This window comes from Diabrotica undecimpunctata, chromosome 10, assembly GCF_040954645.1.
Source record: "Diabrotica undecimpunctata isolate CICGRU chromosome 10, icDiaUnde3, whole genome shotgun sequence".
Classification (NCBI taxonomy): domain Eukaryota; kingdom Metazoa; phylum Arthropoda; class Insecta; order Coleoptera; family Chrysomelidae; genus Diabrotica; species Diabrotica undecimpunctata.
In genome coordinates this window covers 45650014-45670482 of record NC_092812.1, presented here as the reverse complement: position 1 = coordinate 45670482, position 20469 = coordinate 45650014, and the positions used below count along the sequence as shown (strand labels likewise).

The 20469-nt window shown below is 35.3% G+C and overlaps 1 protein-coding gene across 2 annotated transcripts in view; it reads right to left on the bottom strand.

The window, feature by feature from the left end:
- LOC140452463 (latrophilin Cirl-like) overlaps nt 1-20469 on the bottom strand; it is a 931875-nt gene that overhangs the window by 742700 nt on the left and 168706 nt on the right. For both annotated transcript variants that reach the window (XM_072546736.1, XM_072546737.1), the window contains exon 3: nt 2522-2586. The gene's annotated coding sequence lies outside the window, so the exon portion shown is untranslated. The remainder of the gene's footprint in view (nt 1-2521; nt 2587-20469) is intronic.

Sequence of the window (20469 nt, the reverse complement as noted above, 5' to 3'; positions counted from 1 at the left end):
ACTTGGTTCACTATTGTTCTCATTAATTATAGACGATCGTGTAGTACTTTATTTCGCTATATATAAGGTTTTAATTTGTCTCTTAAAGATCTTAAACGGAAACACTTATAATGGCGTCTCAAAATCTTCGATTGGACTAAAAAACCCAGTTATTGATTTACATTTTGCGATGTGCCTCTAAAAAGACAGTTCTGCGCAATCGGGAAAGAGAGGGTCGAAGGTTAAGACAGCTTGGATCCTCGCGAGAAAAATAAAGGAGGGATTCTCATTTAGATCTTCAGGAAGTCAAGTCCAGAACGCTTAAGTATTTTATTGCAGAAGTTATCACAACGCGATTTAATACACCAATTAGTTAAACAACTTTTCGCTTAGATATAAAAAACTGACTGATGTATATTTGCTTTTAATGTCTTTTAATGAGAAAAGATTATCTATAGAAAGTGCGAAACAATCATCGGAGACGATCAGTTTGGATTCAGAGCCGGCATGGGAACGAGAGAAGCCCTGTTCAGTTTACTAGTTCTCGCCCAAAAATGCTACGACCAACAGAAAGATATATTTATATGCTTTATAGACTTCGAAAAAGCATTTGATAGAGTAAGACACGACCTACTATTAGAACGTTTGCAAGAAGTCGGTTTAGATGGAAAAGACATCAAATTCTTAAAAAACTTGTACTGGAACCAAAACGCCAGAGTTAGGATCGAAGGTTCCACATCCGCAGAAGTAGAAATTAGGAGGGGAGTTAGACAAGGATGTGTTCTGTCGCCTCTGCTGTTTAATCTTTACTCCGAGTTTCTATTTAAAGAAGCATTGGAGGATTCCAAGGATGGAGTCAAGGTGAATGGCGTAAATATCAACAGTATCAGATACGCCGATGATACAGTGTTAATTGCGGATTCCGACGTAGGTCTACAACGACTCATCGACAAGACCAACTCGACCTGTGAGCAATTTGGTATGAAAATAAACATTAAAAAAACCAAAGTGATGTCAATACGAAAAAATCAAAACGTACCTCAACCTTGCACAATAAATGGGCACATTTTAGAACAGGTCAATAGATTTAAGTACCTGGGATGTTGGATCGATAGCAGCCTAAATCCTGATCTAGAAATAAGATCGAGAATAGAACAGGCCAGAAAATCTTTCGAAAAAATAAAAAAACTGCTTTGTGATTCTCGAATAAAACTCGAAATTCGACTACGTTTATCAAAATGCTACGTCTGGTCGACTCTTCTATATGCAGTTGAAACGTGGACCCTAAAAACATCAACCGTAAATAAATTGGAGGCCTTTGAAATGTGGATCTACCGGAGAATGCTCAAAATTTCATGGACATCGCATACCTCAAACGAAGAAGTGCTGCATAGAATAGGCAAGGAAAGAGAACTTTTTAACACAGTAAAAGTTAGAAAAACATCATACCTAGGCCACATACTGAGAAATAATAAGTACCAATATGCCCAACTTATAGTGAAAGGAAAAATCGAGGGAAAGAGAGGCCTAGGAAGGAAAAGACTATCGTGGCTCAGAAACATCCGACAATGGACAGGGCTAAATTTTGAACAGCTAATAAGAACAGCTGAAGATAGAGAAGATTTTAAAATTGTAGTAGCCAACCTCCATTGAGGAGAGGGCACTTTAAGAAGAAGAAGAATGAGAAATTGAACCAAATTGCCAAATCATCATAATCACCAAACATCATATCAGAATTTTTTTCAATATAGTTACCCCTAGAAATAAAGACGTAAATTATTAATTATTACACCGTCCAGCATATACATATAAGGCGTATACAATATAGACGTACATTATTAGTAATTACAGCATTAAAAATAATATTTTATATCTAATATGGATTTTTAAGATTGTAAAATCTATTTATGAAAATAAATATCTTTTTTGAGGCAGTTGTTCCACTTTAAATAATTTAATTATTGATTTGTTGTTCACATTGGTGAATATATGTTCCAAACTTTTTTCCTTTAACCGTAAAATCAACCAATTCTTCTTTTTCTTTAGTTAAGGCTCTCACTAAATCCTTTAACTCAACGTCGTCACGAAATCGACCATGCATTCTGAAAACGAATACTTCCATCTGCAATTTACTTTCACAAGTGCACGGAAATAACATTCAGCAATCTTTTTGCTTTATTTTGAAACTAATTTTTTTAACACAATTTTGAAAAATGTTATACAAAACAGGTTTGATAACTGCTTTAGATTTTCTATTACCGTTTAAGGCGTATTCTCCAAGAGATTTTTTTGTCATTTAAGGTAAATCCGAAATACTGTTTAAGGGCTATTGTGTTATTGTTGTCTTCTTGGCATATTATTGCGAGGCATGTACCTAAAATGACCGTTCAAAATAGGTACCAGAAAACAAAATGTTTTTAAGGATAAAAATCTTTATTTGCTTATCTAGAAGTCAAAGAAGCTTTTCCCAATTGAACTGCCGAGTTTGCCACAATCTTACGTAAGAATGAAAACATCTAGAAAGTGATGCGAAAACTCTTACCTTTTATGTTTTTATTCCTGGTATGATGTGGGACCCATTTGTACCTGCTTTGGGTGCTGATGGACCTGAAACAATAAAATCTATAAATATACATTCACCAAAAAAATCTTTTAATGGGACAAAAATATGATTATTCTGGAGACTGTGACAGGAATTGGTTAAAAAGTAGCTAGAAAATATGGTCTGATGGTAAACTGGTAAAAGTACTGTAAAAGACTTAATACCCCATGAAAATATAGTATTTTTAATAATGAAGTAAGTTTTTAAAAATAAGTAAGTATATTACAAATTCATCAAGATTTTGTTCGTATATTTTTATTTAACAATTTAAATGAAACACGAATTTCCTATACGTTAAAAACATCTTGTTTAATTTTTTTATTTTTATTAAATAACTGAAAAATAAACCAGGGCCGAATTTGTGAAAAAACGGCAAAATTTGGATGTGAGAGGGGGCATTCGGATTTTTGCAGAAATACTTACGTAATAACTTCAGTAATAATAATTGACTTACACTAAATCGCAGATAAATCGGGAACATTAATAAAAAAAATAAAATATTGTTACGATAATTATCCTGGCCTAAAATAACCGTAAATATTATGACTAATGTGTTCTGTTTTTAGATTTTACGAGAGTATTCTATTAGCCGGCAGAAATTTACCTGAATGGACCTTCCAGAAACGGTCGAGCCGATGTAAAAAATACCCGTTTGCCTTACCGTTATAATTTCGCCGCAAATCGAGAAGGCTGTTCGATGATTCTAGCGTAAAGGCAATGGCATATATAAAGGACATTTGATTTGGAAGGAACAGTTAATTCGGACGACGCGCTCGCGATAAAATGTTACGTTCGCTTTTTAATAAATTATGTATGTTTAGTGAAAATAAATAAATATCAGTCATTGTGCTTTTTAATGAATTAAGATAAGAACAAGACATTATAAACTAAAGACTTAACAATTAATAAATTCACAACAAATGGTGTCAGAAGTGGGATCGAACATAAATTAGACTTATAATAATAATACAAGTGAATACGTAAAATAAATTGTGAAAATGGCTACGATTTATGAGCTCACAGTGACGAATTTAAGAAGACATCTCGAAGACAGAGAATTAGCTTCTACCGGAAAAAAGGCTGAGTTAGTCCAACGACTAAAGAACGCTTTGCTAGAAGAAGGACTAGATCCAGAAACTTATATATTTGAAGACAAGCATGATGCTGTCCTCTCGTCGATTTCGAAAGTTTCTTCTGATGTAGCCAAAGTTTCTGGTGATGTAGCCAAAGTTTCTGGTGATGTAGCCAAAGTTTCCGGCGACATCGCATCATTGGAGAACAAAGTATCCGGCGACATCGCTTCTTTAGAAAGCAAAGTTTCTAACGAGATTTCTTCTCTGGAAAGCAAAGTTTCTGCTAACATCTCTAAAGTCACTTCAGAGATATCTGCTCTTGACGATAGAGTGTCTTCGTTAAAAAACCAAGTTGCTGCCGATATGTTGGCCTTCGAAGAAAAGATATGGAAAGAGATGGAAAGGAAGATGGAGGAAACAGGGACAGCAGGGAGAGGTAACAATCCAATTACAGTGGAGATAAAAGAAGACGAGACGAAATTTAAGTTGGAGACACGGCCGAAATTTGAAGGAAGTGGAGGTTCTATTCATGTTAAAGTCCCAACTTTCGACGGAAAATCATCATGGAACAACTACATGAAACAGTTCGAATCAGCCGCAAGAGCAAATGGATGGTCTGAAAAAGAAAAGGCTGTAAACCTGACTATCGCCCTTCGAGGAGATGCCTTAGATGTGCTTCAGACCATAGCCGTAGAGGAGACCGATGATTTCGAACAACTGAAGAAGAGGTTAAATATGCGATATGGCCACGAACATTTGGAGCATGTATATCAGTCACAGCTTAAAAATCGTAGACAGAAGAAAGATGAGGCTCTTCAAGAATATGAGGTAGATATTGCCAGATTAGTACGATATGCTTATCCAACAGCTCCCGAAGACATGATGGAAAAATTGGCCGTTCAAACGTTTATTGATGGTCTTCGTGATCATGAAATGCAGAGAACACTGCGATTAGCTCGTCACAAGACGCTGGTTGATGTCCTATCCGCCGCCCTCGAATACGAGTCAGCTACGCAGGCCTCTGGCGGGTACAGTAAAGTTAGGACTGTAAAAGAGGAAGGAGATGAAGATAAACTTGACCAGCTCGTTAATATGATGAAAAGCATGACATACAAGAAAACGAAGACCATCAGATGCTGGAATTGTGGCGAAATAGGACACGTACGAAGCTCCTGTAAGCACCCTAGGTACGACGCAAATCAAGAAACTCACCATCAGGAAAACTAGAACGGGTCAGCCTTAGGGGGGCAGCTTCGACCCAGAACTTTTCCAAAGACCCTCTCATACTAATAGCTTCTTTGAAATGTCGTGAAGATAGTGTATATGTAGATGGAGACATAAATGGTAAAAAGCATACGTTGTTGGTGGATACCGGAGCGACCAGAACCATTATACGCCCGACAGTTATAAACAGCCGAAAGAAACTGTTACCAACGAGGTTACGACTTCGGACCGCTACAGGCGAAAATGCCAACATTCATGGAGAAATCCAGGTACAATTGGGAATTGGGGCAGAAAAGTTTGTCCATACTGTTATAGTTGCTGACATCGAAGAGGATGTTATATTAGGAATGGACGTAATGAATATGCATGGATTCCAATTGGATTTTAAGAATAAGGTAATCAAAGTTGGCAACGAGGAGGTATTTCTCCATCCACATAATGACAACACTGTGCAAGCAGCCATTACAGAAGATACAGTCGTGCCTGCGAGAAGCGAAACGATCATAGTAGCGCGACTACAGGGAATTGTAGACGAAGGGAGACCTGTTATGATGGAGCCTTGGAACCACGACGATGAGGTTGGCCGTGGAATCATAATTGGAAAGGAATTGGTGACTTCGGCTAAAGAAATTCCTGTGAGACTTATCAATGTCAACGACTACCCAGTGACCATAAAGAAAGAGACAAAAGTAGGAACTTGTGTACCTGTGACATCCATAATTCGTCAGGCGACAACATCTGATAATTCCAACGACAAATTCGACCAAATGGTTGCAGTTGCAGGACAGTCTCTAAATCAGATGGAGAAAAGGAAATTAAGGGAATTTCTTCGGCAGTATCGTGATATTTTCGTACCGAAAGGAGGAAAGACGGGAAGAACTACCGTTGTTAAGCATAAAATTGATACTGGTAATGCTAAGCCAATTCGTCAAACAGCTCGACGATTACCACAGGCGAAGAGAGAGGAAGCTGAAACGATTGTTCAGGAAATGAAGAAAGACGGGGTGATAGAACCTTCTACGAGTCCATGGGTCTCTCCGGTGGTCCTGGTTAAGAAGAAAGACGGAACGACGAGGTTCTGTGTGGATTACCGTTTGCTGAACAACGTTACCAAGAAAGATAGTTATCCTCTGCCTCGGATCGATGACACGTTGGACACATTGGCTGGAAGTAAATTGTTTTCTACTTTAGATTTGAAGTCTGGATACTGGCAGGTAGAAATGGACCCAGTCGATAAAGAAAAGACAGCCTTCACCACAGGATCTGGATTGTGGCAATTCAACGTTATGCCATTTGGACTTTGTAATGCTCCTGCGACATTTGAGAGGCTTATGGAAAATGTGTTGAGAGGGTTATCTTGGAAAACATGCCTGGTTTATTTAGATGACATAATTGTCTTGGGGGAGACATTCGAAGATCATTTGAGGAATTTAGAAAACGTTTTTAATCGACTTAAAGCTGCCCAATTGATGCTAAACCCCAAGAAGTGCCAGCTATTTCAAGGTAAAGTCAATTATCTGGGTCATATAGTCAGTAAAGAAGGAGTGGCCGTGGATAAGGGAAAAATCGATTCCATTAAGGAATGGCCAAAACCAACTGACAAACATCAAGTGAGAAGTTTTCTTGGACTATGTACTTACTACCGGAGGTTTATTAAGAAGTTTGCAGATATCGCTAAGCCATTAACGCGACTTACAGAGGAAGCAAGAGAATACCGCTGGGATATAGACTGCCAAAATGCCTTTGAAACGTTGAAAAAGCATTTAATAACAGCACCAATTTTGGGGTATCCACTGCCAGAAGGAGAGTTCATCTTAGATACGGATGCAAGTAATGTGGGAATTGGAGGAGTGCTGTCTCAGATTCAAGGAGGACAGGAACGAGTCCTCGGATATTTTAGTAAAGTTCTTTCAAAACCTGAGCGGAATTATTGCGTCACGAGAAGAGAACTTCTAGCAGTAGTTAAATCAGTAGAGCACTTCTATCAATACCTCTATGGAAGGAAGTTTTTAATCCGAACCGACCATGCCGCCCTTAAGTGGTTGATGCAGTTTAAGAATCCAGAGGGTCAGATAGCCAGGTGGATCGAACGACTCCAAGAATACGATTTTAAGATTGAGCACCGAGCCGGAGTTAGCCACAGAAATGCTGATTCTCTTTCCAGAAGGCCATGCCCCGCAGAGTGTTCCCACTGCAACAAAACGGAATCCAAGGAAGCAGCAGTGCTAAGAACGACGATTGTCAACGACGACTGGACGCCTACTAAGATAAGGGAAGAACAAGAGAGAGATCCAGTTATACAGAAAATCCGAAAATGGAAAGAGGAAAACCGTCGACCACCTTGGCAGGAAATATCAAACCTATGCTCAGTAGTTAAGACGTATTGGGCCCAGTGGGACTCATTTATCATCGAAGATGGCTTGCTCAAACGAGTCCTGGAAAATGATGACGGTTCAGAGAAAAGAAGACAGTTGGTGATCCCAAAGAGCAGAATAGCCGAAGTACTTCGTCAGTTACACGACAGTCCATCGGGAGGGCATTTTGGTGTAAGGAAAACCCTTCAGCGAATTCGGGAACGGTTTTATTGGATGAACAGTTCCGACGACGTAAAAGACTGGTGTAAGAAATGTACTATTTGTGCTACGAGTAACGGGCCTCACCGGAAAAGGAGAGCTCCTATGAGACAATATAATGTTGGAAGCCCGTTTGAAAGAATAGCTTTGGACATTGCAGGGCCATTTCCAGAAAGTGAAAATGGGGGCAAGTACATGTTGGTAGTAATGGATTACTTCACTAAGTGGGTCGAGATTTATGCACTTCCAGACCAGAAGGCCGCCACCGTTGCAGATAAGTTGATCCAAGAATATATCAGCCGATTTGGAGTGCCTTTGGAGATCCATAGTGACCAAGGCAGGAACTTTGAAAGTGATCTATTCCAAGGAATATGTGATAGACTAGGCATGAAGAAAACAAGAACTACCGCGTATCATCCGCAATCGGATGGTATGGTAGAACGAATGAATAGGACAGTTGGCAAGTATTTGACAAAGATGGTGTCGGATCATCAGCGAGACTGGGACCAATACCTTCCGTTCTTCACAATGGCCTACAGATCTGCTGTTAACGAATCAACGGGCCAGACACCAGCCAGAGTCCTATTCGGACGCGAAATGCGACTACCTTGTGATCTAGAATTTGGGTGTCGACCTGGAGAAGATGTAGCAGGTGAAGATTATGTGATCGAATTACGAAGAAGAATGGACGATGTACATGAGTTGGTCCGTTCCCACCTTCAGATCGCTAGCGACCGAATGAAGAAACGGTACGATACACAAGCCGAAAAGGGTTGCTTTAAGAAGAACGACAAAGTATGGCTGTATAATCCCAAGAAGCGAAAAGGTTGTTCTCCCAAATTGCAGCAGTTTTGGGAAGGTCCATACCTCATCATGGAGAAGATCAACGATGTCATCTACCGAATAAGCAAGATTCCGAGGGGGAAGCCGATGATAGTACACCATAACCGGCTGGCGTCTTTCGAAGGTGACCACGACGTAGATGAAGAAGTGGAAGTAAACCAAGTCCAAGACGTGTCTGACCTCACGTTTGAGGAATTCATGGGTGCCTATGGAGGTACCGGTAAAGCAAGACATGGTGTTACCACTGAAGAAAAGCAAGATCTACTCGCGCTCCCCGATGACTACTCGCTGGCCCTTACCATCCCGGCCAGTATCAAAGACGCACCAGGGTTGGCATCCGTCTTTCGAAGGAAGTTTGGTCGAGTTACAGAACTTCAATGCCAGGTGCCAGCTCCCGGTAAAACCTTGAAACTCCAAGATGCATCACGTTACCTTTTCTACCTGGTAACAAAAGACACTGCCCGTGACCAACCTACCTACCGAGATGTGTGGGAAGCCTTACTTCAATTGAGAGAGCACGTACTAGAGTCCGACGTGCAAAAGTTAGCCATGCCAAAGTTGGAGTGCCGCCAATTAGATTGGAGGGTTATCCGAAATATGGTGGAGGAGATCTTTAAAGACACCGAAGTCCAGGTGTTAGTCTGTTGCAATCCGCATAGTTACTGGTGCGGAGAGAAAACCGTCCCTTGTCATTTTTATACAACTGGAAGTTGTAAAAGAGGGTCCAGTTGCCGATACCAGCATACAGTTCCGGTTTCAGTCCCGACAAGGTTCCAGGAGGAACCATCTTTTAAGAGGGGGGCAATGTTACGATAATTATCCTGGCCTAAAATAACCGTAAATATTATGACTAATGTGTTCTGTTTTTAGATTTTACGAGAGTATTCTATTAGCCGGCAGAAATTTACCTGAATGGACCTTCCAGAAACGGTCGAGCCGATGTAAAAAATACCCGTTTGCCTTACCGTTATAATTTCGCCGCAAATCGAGAAGGCTGTTCGATGATTCTAGCGTAAAGGCAATGGCATATATAAAGGACATTTGATTTGGAAGGAACAGTTAATTCGGACGACGCGCTCGCGATAAAATGTTACGTTCGCTTTTTAATAAATTATGTATGTTTAGTGAAAATAAATAAATATCAGTCATTGTGCTTTTTAATGAATTAAGATAAGAACAAGACATTATAAATTAAAGACTTAACAATTAATAAATTCACAACAATATTTAAAAATTACTAAAAACATCGATTTTTCCTACCTTTCTTGCTGATAACTTAAAAACAATGTATTTTGGAGAAAAGTCGTAATAAAATAAATCAGCGACAATTATATTTTCTATAAGAGCAAAATAGCAATAAAAAAAGAGGGGGACACAAGTCTTTTCTTATTCAATCTTTTTCAACCACTTAGATTGCGCTTAGGACCTTCATAATTTTTCTGGAAAATCATAACATAATAAAACAGTACACCAAAGCTCAGCCAAATTGATTTAATAGATTTTGCACAATAATTTTGCCATCTAAATTAAAAGAAAAATGAATTTAAAATCTTACACAACAAAAACTAGACCATCTAGTCTAGAAGTTAACCAATATTTTTACTTACAAAACCCCACTTAACCTATCTAACGTACTTTATGGAATTGGAATCGGAGTAATTGGACGGCCTTAGGAATGTTTTAAAATTATAAACAATTTTTTGGCTTAGAAATAAATACAACATCTCGGTAACTATTGGATTAAATTAAATTTAGGAAACGGCGTTGGAAAGGACTGAGAAAGTCGTGAAATATGAATCAAAGAAAAAAGTTAAATTACGAGTAGTGGTTCTTGAGATACAACCGATCAAAGTTGACTGGTATTTGCGACAAAGTTATAAACAATAGGATGATAATCTTTAAATAATTTTCTGTTTATTTCGGAGCTCTTTCTCAATAAAAGTTAGTCACGTTAGGTGGGGGGTATGGCATAGCAAGAGACGTATGCCGTTGAAGTAAGTGCTATTGCCATTGTTTCACTAGTGCAATATTTACCCAAATAATGATTATACGATTATACTATACAATGTTTAAAAAAAAACATAGATTGTAGAAAAATTCTACTAAAATCACCACTTAATTCAAAGATTGTAGCAAATTCTACTAAAATCACAACTAAAATTTACAATAACTTATTTCTAAAGAATTATGAGTATCCACCAAAAATAAAATGTGTTAGTGAGTGGCAACATTCTAATCCACGCTCTTGCAAGTATTCCAAATTTTAGAAATAGGTTATAAAAACAATATATACCAATTTTTATATATCTCATAAACATTGCTAACAGAGAAGAAGATACAATACCAAAATAGTACAGTATTCCAAATAAAAAGAATATTTTTTGTTGATGGGTGAAAGATAAAGTTGGATAAAGGGCTATTAAACATTCTAAAGATTAGGAGTTTATTTTTACAAGCACCAGGTAAGAACAGCACCTAATTATACCAAATTTTTGTTAGTAAATACAAACTCAATATTATTTTGTACATTTTGCTTTTGTAGTTAAATCACTTTTACATCTTAACCAATATGAATCTTATATTTATATACTATATATATTTTAAAATCGTTAAAACTCTTAACTCTTATTATTGCATTCCAAAAAGTTGCCTTATTTAAAAAAATCTCTAGGACCTCTCCTTTACCTCTCTCCCTAGAATCTCTCTCTTTAGGACCTAGAATTTTTTCTACGGAAAGAAAATCGAAGACCATCATTAGAAGGCTTAGAATTGGGCACACTCGGCTAACCCACGGATATCTGATGGTTCCAGAAGAACCTCCAAACTGCCAATATTGCAACTCCCGTCTAAGTGTACACCATATACTTGTGGAATGTAACCAGTACGCAGCAGCACGGATCAAACATGGTATCCACGGAAGTTTATGTGATATCTTAAAATCCAAAAACAATATGTCTAATGTGATAGAGTTCCTTAAAAACTGTAAATTATATCACCTGTTGTAATTGTATCACCTATCTATATTTTAATTTTGTATTCATCTGCTAGTTTTTTATTTTCTTTTTTTTTAGATATCAATGTAACTTAATTTATTGTTTTCTGTAATACAGTTCCTCGTGTCAATGGCCACAGCAGCCGAGACATGTAATTTGACAAAAAAAAAAAAAAAAAAAAAAAATATATATATATATATATATATATATATATATATATATATATATATATATATATATATATATATATATATATATATATATATAGTTGTCAGTTAGATATATGGTATTGTCATATTGTTGGTGTTAAATAAAGTTCATTTACAAAATTAAATTAAATTGGAATATTGTACTTACATAACTGTACAATTTTTAAAATAAGTTAAGTTTTAATGTTTTGTAAATTTGAAAATTTAATGGATTAACCTCATGTTGTAAGTTTTTATACTAGTTTTATACAATGCTATTTAGTTCTAATTTCGTTGTATTTACTAATACCATATTTTAGCATATCCTGAAGAAGCAAATAAATTTTGCGAAAGGTTGATTAACGAACAAAGAGTTTTACTTTCCTGCCCTATTTATGACTGCAACCTCAAAATAAAACTTTATTTTACATAACGTGTCAGTCAATAATACCTAACTACTTTATATATATATATATATATATATATATATATATTCTTTTATTGTCTTTAATGAAAAAAATGTAATTTGAACAGGTCTGGAATCCTTAACGTAAACAATTTATATCATAATCGTGGTATATTCTCGACATGATATTTAATAAATCTGAGATTCCACAGCAAAACAGTTCCAGAACAATAAATGTGTATTTCTCTTGTACAAAACCGAAAGAATTTCTTCTGTGGCATTTCGACATTATGCACGGCAATAAAAACGCATTTTCTTCTTTAATTACTTGTGTGTATACATGGCGTGCTGTGGTATCCCTAAATAGATTCTGCTATTCCAAATGCTCATAAATTAATTTACTGGGCGAAAACTGCGGTGGTTCAGCGTACACTGCTAAAAAATCGTGTGAGGAATTGAAATAATTTCACTAAATGAGCCCATTATTGCATGCCTGACTAATGTCTGAAACCGAGGTAGGTATTTTGTAAATACTTTGATTAAGATTGTATAAAGAGCACTCAAGTGAAAATATAGAAAGTGGTTTCTTAGAAATAATAGCAATTTAGTGTATCTTTGCAATATCAAAAAGATATAATAATGCAGATTTTATGTAAAGTAAATTAATCTAGACATATTGATTTCTTACTATTTTGTCCAGATACTTTCTACACTGCTGGTCTGTACGTCTTTAAACTTTAACTGTGCTTTCTTATATAAAAAGAAATTATTGATAAGGCCACAAAAGCTCTAATATTTTATAAATACACCAATTTGTCGATTCGTCGTAAATTTTGTTCTCCCCCCTCCCCCAGTATATCTTGGATTCTATAGGAAGGTACAATAATTTTTCTTGCTCAGTTCATTTAATTTCTTTCTGACTGCTACATCCTCCGATAATACCCATGCAATACCTTGGTTTTAACATTGCTTAATAATGGATCGTCGGATTTCCGACGAAGTTCGACCACGATATTATCCCTTATGCCTTTGAGAGTCCTGAAAGATGAAATCAAGCAGAGTAAAATACGTGGAAACTGTGTAGTTTCTTGGGGAAATTGGCGTAAAAATTAAATTTTCTTCTGTAGACAAATCCTTTTTTTGTAAAAAATCTCTCTCTCTCTCTCTTTCTCTCTTTCTCTCTCCAATGGCGCTAAAGCCTAATTTGAGCCTTGACCTCCTCCAAACTATCCCTCCAACCTTGCCGGTCCGTGCCGATCTTTTCCAAGTTCTCACGTCTAGCAAATTTTGCGCGTCCGCTGCCACTTCATCCTCCCACCTTTTCCGTGATCTTCCTTTTGGTCTTGCACCCTGCATTCTACTATCTAGGGCCCTTTTTGGCAATCTTCCGGTCTCCATTCTCACTACATGACCAACCCATCGAAGTCTCTTATGTTAAAAAATTGTCTCCTAAGGGCTACTGGTATCCTAAGGGTGTTAATTACAACCAAAACTGTGTTTAGGTTTTAGGTCAGTGTCCCTGATTTTCTCCTTCATGCCACTTGTAAGTTTGTTAGTTGTCACAATAAGGAACCTGCAAAAAAGGCATACCGGCAGATCGTGAAAACGAAAAATTTTACCTTGGAAAAGTGGCGGACCATTATCAAACTCTGATTTTCAGAAAAACGTAAGCTGGTTCAACTATAAATTTTCTTTTTTTTTTTCTTATTTCAGTACACAAAATTGACATTGACAGCTGACTTATAAAATGAGATTATCTCGAAAAAGGGTGAATTTTGAAGTTATTAACAAGTATACCTTTTCTTTGTAAAAATAATGTGTCTTTATTATTTTTTAACACAAATAGAGATAACTTAAAGAGCAAAAAAGTTTAGCGCAAATTTATGCCACGTATGTGGCATATGGGTTTGATCAGATTGATCAAAGTATGTATAAAATTATAATTTCTCCTACTCAAAAGAATCCAATTGTAAATTTTTATCCATAAATATTTACAAACGTGTAAGGCATAGCGAAAAATAAAATTTTAAATTTGCACTTAACACCCTGTATCTTTCTTAATATCAACATTTTATTAAAACAAGTTGACTTAAATCGTAATATTTTAAAGTGCAGAATCTACGGTTTCTTTTTGTACAATTACTTAAGGACCACCCTGTATAAGTTTACATATACAATGTAATCATCTTACATACTTAGTATTGTATTATGATATTGTAATAAAATTAAATTATTTTTTGAATATATTATGTAATCTTATACTACGCGATAGAAACCATTAGGATAACGAGTGACAAAAGATCGCGAAGACCCAGAATAAAAGCACACCAATTTCGTTTTGTCGTTTAAAAATCGGATGTTTATTTTAACGCACAAAAATCTGTATGATGAAACTTAAACCTTACTGTTAATTGTTTTTAAAATGAAACAAGTGCCGACTTCCATCAGATACAACTAAAAATGTGGTGCAATTTTGTTGAGTACATGAGAAAATTGATTATCGGATGATTAAGAAATATTAATCAACGAGTATTGACTGCTACAATAAACAAATAAATCGAATATGGCACGCTTTTTTTGCGTGCATGGCGCAATTGACTAGTTGATATCTTAAAAGTAGTTTTATGAAAAAATGAGGTGGAAAATAGATTGGAAAGGCTCGAGAGGGAATCGAAAAGAAAAAATATTGTAGTAGATGATAAAAGAAGATGTCACAACTTTTATAAGAATACACCTACATCAGAAAGTAAATGTATAAAGAGCGATAAAACTAGATCCGAAAACTTGTTTGCTAGAAATAAGAGAACGCGTGGAAAAAATAAAATTATCCAAAAAAGATTCAGCTGAAAAATTTAAAGAGAGAAAAGGTATTCATAAATGATGATTTAACAACCAAAGAAGCAGAAAGGAGAGAGAAAAGTTATAACTGATAAAATCCATGCAGTTATAAAATATAAAATCGATTTGGCCAATTTTGGTTTTGAAATATTTGAAATCCTAGGAGGGATATGTGAGAAAATAGGATGAAATTATATTTAATTATAACCGATCGTGATCTTTTACAACGTATACAACAAGGAAACTTTTTTATTTGGAAGATATAATTTTGAGGTGACCTCTGAGATAAATAGAAGAAAGAAGTGGCACAGGAAGAAAGACATTTGCCGATGCGATATATAAGAGTTTGGTACCGAAGTCAGTGACATTTTTCCAGTTGCTAGAAAATGATAATTACAATTAAATGCCAGATGAACGTCTAGACGCTGGAAGCGTATGGCAGTTCTAGAAAAAGAAGATTCATTCAATCGTCATAAGGTCTTTATTTTATGCTTTCCACTAGGATGTATTGGTTTTCGAAATTGGTTCTAATGTTACTTACATTGGCTGTACAAAAGCCATTAAAGCCAAAAGGCCGTTAAAACAGCAAAACAAGCAGCTTTTTTAGTAGTAAGATGAGATGTATAGCTCATATTCTAAATTATAATTTATTACTGTGCACTATTGTGAGAAAAACTATAAGCAAAATGATTAGGAACATTATTCTACTCTCAACTTTTGGATTGATTTTTCTTCTATTATATAAAATGTGGCCCTACGAAAACAATATAACGACATTTGTTTTCGCCTTTTTATGTGCCACAAACTTTAGCTTTATCAAGGAGTGTTCTTAAAAGCTACGAATGGAATGCATTTTTAATTACTTTATTTCTGTTTGCTTGAATACATTTTATTACCGGTTATCTGCCTATTCGAAAGCAAAGAACTCATAAACTTGTAAGATAACGTTTGTTTAAGTTTATTCATAAATACATTTCCTATGTTCACTGCAATTCACTAAATAATTTTATCTAGTGGTTTTTAGTATTAATTGATACTATATATATATATATATATATATATATATATATATATATATATATATATATATATATATAAACACGTTCGAATTATCGGGTAAAGTGGTCTGTAATAAAAATATTTCTTTTTTCTAAGATACTTAATATTTCGCTAGCTTTTTTTGATAGCTTCCTCAGGAGTAAACTAAAACAATTTGAACATTACAAAAAATGGCGTACAAATACATTTTAAAACACTCACAGAAATTAAAAGATTTCGCAAATAAAAACTGAAATTGAAGTATTTGAAATATTGAATGTCAAGATTAAATTGTGTTAAGCACGTTCGTTACAGCTAGCTATATGATAAAAAATTAAAATTATTTCAAATGTAAAAATAAAAATAACAATAAAAGTAACGTTAGAAGAATGATATTTCTTTGATGAATTATTAAGTTTAGTTGTTATTAAGATGAATGTTGGCTATTTTGAATATTTATAAATTTTGTTCAATATATTACAATATATGTTACTTAACTGTCCAGTGTCCGTTTTATAATTTAAAGTGTTTTTATTTTTGTTAATGTAATACATCTCAAGAAATAATCTACTTTTGTAGTTATCAGTCTGTACCAAAATGTGAGCTTTGTTATAATCTAGCATATGACCAGTGTTTTCATAGTGCTCAATTTATACTTTATACATTCAATATTTCAAATACTTCAATGTCAGTTTTTATTTGCGAAATCTTTTAATTTATTATGGCTACGGGAAAAGAAACGATAGAGGAGAAATGCTTCTCAATTTCATGAATGAACATACATAACATGTACTCAATGAACTCCTTTTTCAATAAAAAACCAAGCAGAAAATGGACATGGATGAGCCCCGATAAAAAGACAAAGAATGAAATAGATTATATCTTAACGAAGAATAGAAACCTAGTAGAATACGTATCAGTATTAAATCAGTTTGACCTAGGAAGCGATCATAGACTAATAAGAACAAAACTAATAATTAACAAAAAACTATAAAGAAAAAGAATACATGAAAAAAGATACAAATGGACATCTGAAGAAATCAAAAATAGTGAATTTAATAAAAAGATAGCGCATGCATTAAATCAAGTTAGCATGCAGCAGATAAACTCCAATGATATTGATGATTTGAATAACCTTATTACCGAAACAGTAAATAAAAGCCTTCTACAACTGAAAAAACCAAAAACAACATACAATGAATTAGACAAAGAAATATTACAACAAATAAAAAGAAGGAAGATCTTAAATAAATCTAACAAAAGGGGAACCGACGAATATAGAGAACTTAATAGGCAGATTAGAAAAGGAATCAGACAACAAAAAAGAAAAGAAAACGAAAAATTAATAACAACAACTATTGAAAAAAATAAGAGTATGAAATGCCTCAGACCGACACTAGGACGACGTCAGATGATATCATTAATGGGAAAAGACGAAAATGAAATCACAACTAAAGTAAACATACTGACACGAATAGAAGAATTTTACACAGAAATTTACAGAACACATAAACAAGATGATGAGATGAGACCAGCACGGAAATTAATAAAAAATGTTGGATCAGAAATAATGCCAAAAGTAACAATTTCAGAGGTAACTACAGCATTGGAAAACATCAAGAGAAATAAAGCTGCAGGAGAAGATAGTATTACCACAGATATGATATTAGAAGGAGGTAAGGAACTAATTGCAATTGTAACTAAGCTTGTGGACAGTTGTTACATCAGGGCAAAGTCCCTAAGAGCTGGAACAACTCTAATAATCTTATTACACAAGAAAGGTGATAGTCGAAAATTGGAAAACTACAGACCCATCAGCCTACTGTCACACCTGTTTAAAATACTCACCAAAGTCATAACTACTCGACTAACAAGGAAATTAGACGAATACCAACCATATGAACAGGCAGGTTTTAGAAAAGGCTATTCAACTTCCGATCACCTGTTAACCACAAAAATATTAATAGAAAAATGTAACGAATACAAGTTTCCAGTTTTCCTAGCATTTGTAGACTACGAAAAAGCTTCCGATACCATAGAACACACGGCCGTAATAAACGCAGTCCAAAATTGTAGAATAGACAGCAGATATATTAACTTCATAATAAAAGAAACTATGAACCAAGCTACAGCTACATACTACCTAAATGAAAATGAACACACGAACCCTGTACCATTAAACAGGGGAGCCAAATAGGGAGATACTTTATCACCCAAACTGTTCACCTTAGTTTTGGAGGACGTTTTTAAAAACCTAAATTGGAAATATGTATAAGGGAATAAACATTAATGGCCGCTACCTCAGTAATCTACGATTTGCAGATGACATAATCCTGATAGCTACTGACCTACAAGAAATGCAAACCATGCTTTTAGAACTACATACCGAATCTTCTAAAATAAGACTGAAAATGAATTTAAACAAAACAAAAGTCATGCACTCCGAAGACACCGTGACAATAATAAACGATAAAGTTATAGAAAAAGTTGAAGAATATATATACTTAGGACAAAAAATAATACTAAATAGGGAAATTCAAACTGAAGAAATAAAAAGAAGAAGAAAGTTAGCTTGGGCAGCATTCGGTAAACTGAACTATATACTCAGAAATCAACAAATGCAATTACATCTTAGATCTAAAGTTTTTGATGCATGCATTATTCCGATATTAACTTATGCGGCACAAACATGGACAATCACAAAAAAGAATATGAATTCAACACGCGATGGAAAGAGCAATGCTAGGTATATCACTTGAGGACAAGAAAACAAACACAAGGATAAGACAGAAAACCAAAGTCACCGATGTGGTGCAAAAATCATTAAAGTTGAAATGGGAATACGCTGGACATGTATCTAGGAGCGATCTAGACAAATGGCACAGATCAATTTTAACCTGGAGACCATACCAACACAAAAGACCCAGAGGCAGACCTCCTATGAGATGGACAGATGATCTGAAAAGGACTGCCGGGAAAAATTGGCTACAAGTAGCGTACAATAAAAGACAATGGAAAGAAAGACTTGAAGAGGCTTATGTTCAGATGTGGACGTGAATGGCTAGACGAAGAAGAAGAAATATATATATATATATATATATATTAGTTATCGTTTCTAAGAGGTCCAAATAGTCAACATTTTTTTATAGCATTTACTATCGTTACTGGGAATGAACCACAATTTGAATTGAAAATATATTTATTTTAACGTTTCGTACAATACAATTCTCCGTTTTTATTTTTTTTTTTTTTTTTCGGTGGGTAGCAATCACTTCAAAAATTTCTAAAAATCCACACGCTTAGTTGAGACTTTCACAAAACTTGTCTATTTTTTATAGACCCGTAGGTTCAGTATACATAACCTAAAAATGCATTTTTTTTCCAAAAAAGCCAACTTTGTTTGGAGATCGCTGTAGGTCTAATTTTTTATTTTGTGTATTTTTATAAAAAAATATATTTTTGATTTTTTCCAAATGTCTCCGTAAGATGCACAACCATCAAAAACCCGAAAAACTAGTTTTTTAGGATTGTGGGGGACTTTCCCCATTTTATGATTTGAAAATAGATCAAATCAAGGATTTTTATTATGGGTTACACAGACCCAGTGGCGCACCCAGGATTTGTCTTAGGGGGGGGGTTTTGAAATTTTTTTATGCTACCTCCATTTTAAGTCCCTAAAATTTGGGTTTTAGTTTAATTTAAAGTACTAAAGATAGCAGTGCCAAAGATTAAGGTATCTATTATCCTGCCTACCAACTAAAACCACCCTCTCTTACTTGTGCGCTGTTGACGGTCGCACGTACCATACCCCGAAAGGGGGGTGGCCACTGTTAGGCTGAAGGCATTTTTGGAACACTCCCTTCTCATATCTAGATCGTACACATTGTTCTGAAGCTATTTTCTTATGTCATTTTAAAATAATTACTATTTTAATGGGAATAAGCCACAATTGAAGGTTAAAAAAGGTTATTAAAGTTTGGCATTAATCCAACTTGTAAATACAATACATTTTGAAGTCGGCTATCGCCGCATTCCCGTTCTCCTCCGCCAATCCTCCCGGTCCAAGGCATGCTTCTCCTCGAAACCTCTCGATTCCATCGCTCTTCTAATTCCTTCATTCCATGAGCGTCGAGGTCTACCTCTTTATTTTCCTCCAGGGGGCTTCCGTTTGTGAGGTTTTTGGGGCCAACGTTCGTCAGACATTCTCAATAGATGTCCAAACCATTTTGAACCTCTTCTTTCTATTTTGTCAATGACCGTTTCTGTAGAATTCATGTTATTTCTTATAGATTCGTTGGTCTTCCTTTCCTGCCTTGATGTTCTAGCACTTCTTCTCAAATAATCCTTTTTAACTGCCAGCAATCTTCTCTTCAGGTCTGCATTAATTGTCCCTACTTCAGAGCCATAACAAAGAATTGATTCAACCATGGTTTCCCTATTCTTTTTTTGTTCCTTTCCCTGGCAGTGGTTTTTCCAATTTTGGAGGGCTGCCATAATATATAAATTAAACAGTAAGGTTGACATACTGCATCCTTATTTTAGTCCTTTAGTTACTTTTATTGGCTCTGATAGTCTATATAATAATAATCGCCGCGAAGGTGTTAAGATCGGTGGTGAAATTATTAACAACATCAGATACGCCGATGACACCGCAATAATGGCAGAGAGTCTAGAAGATCTTCAAATCCTGTTAAATGCTGTAAACAACGAAT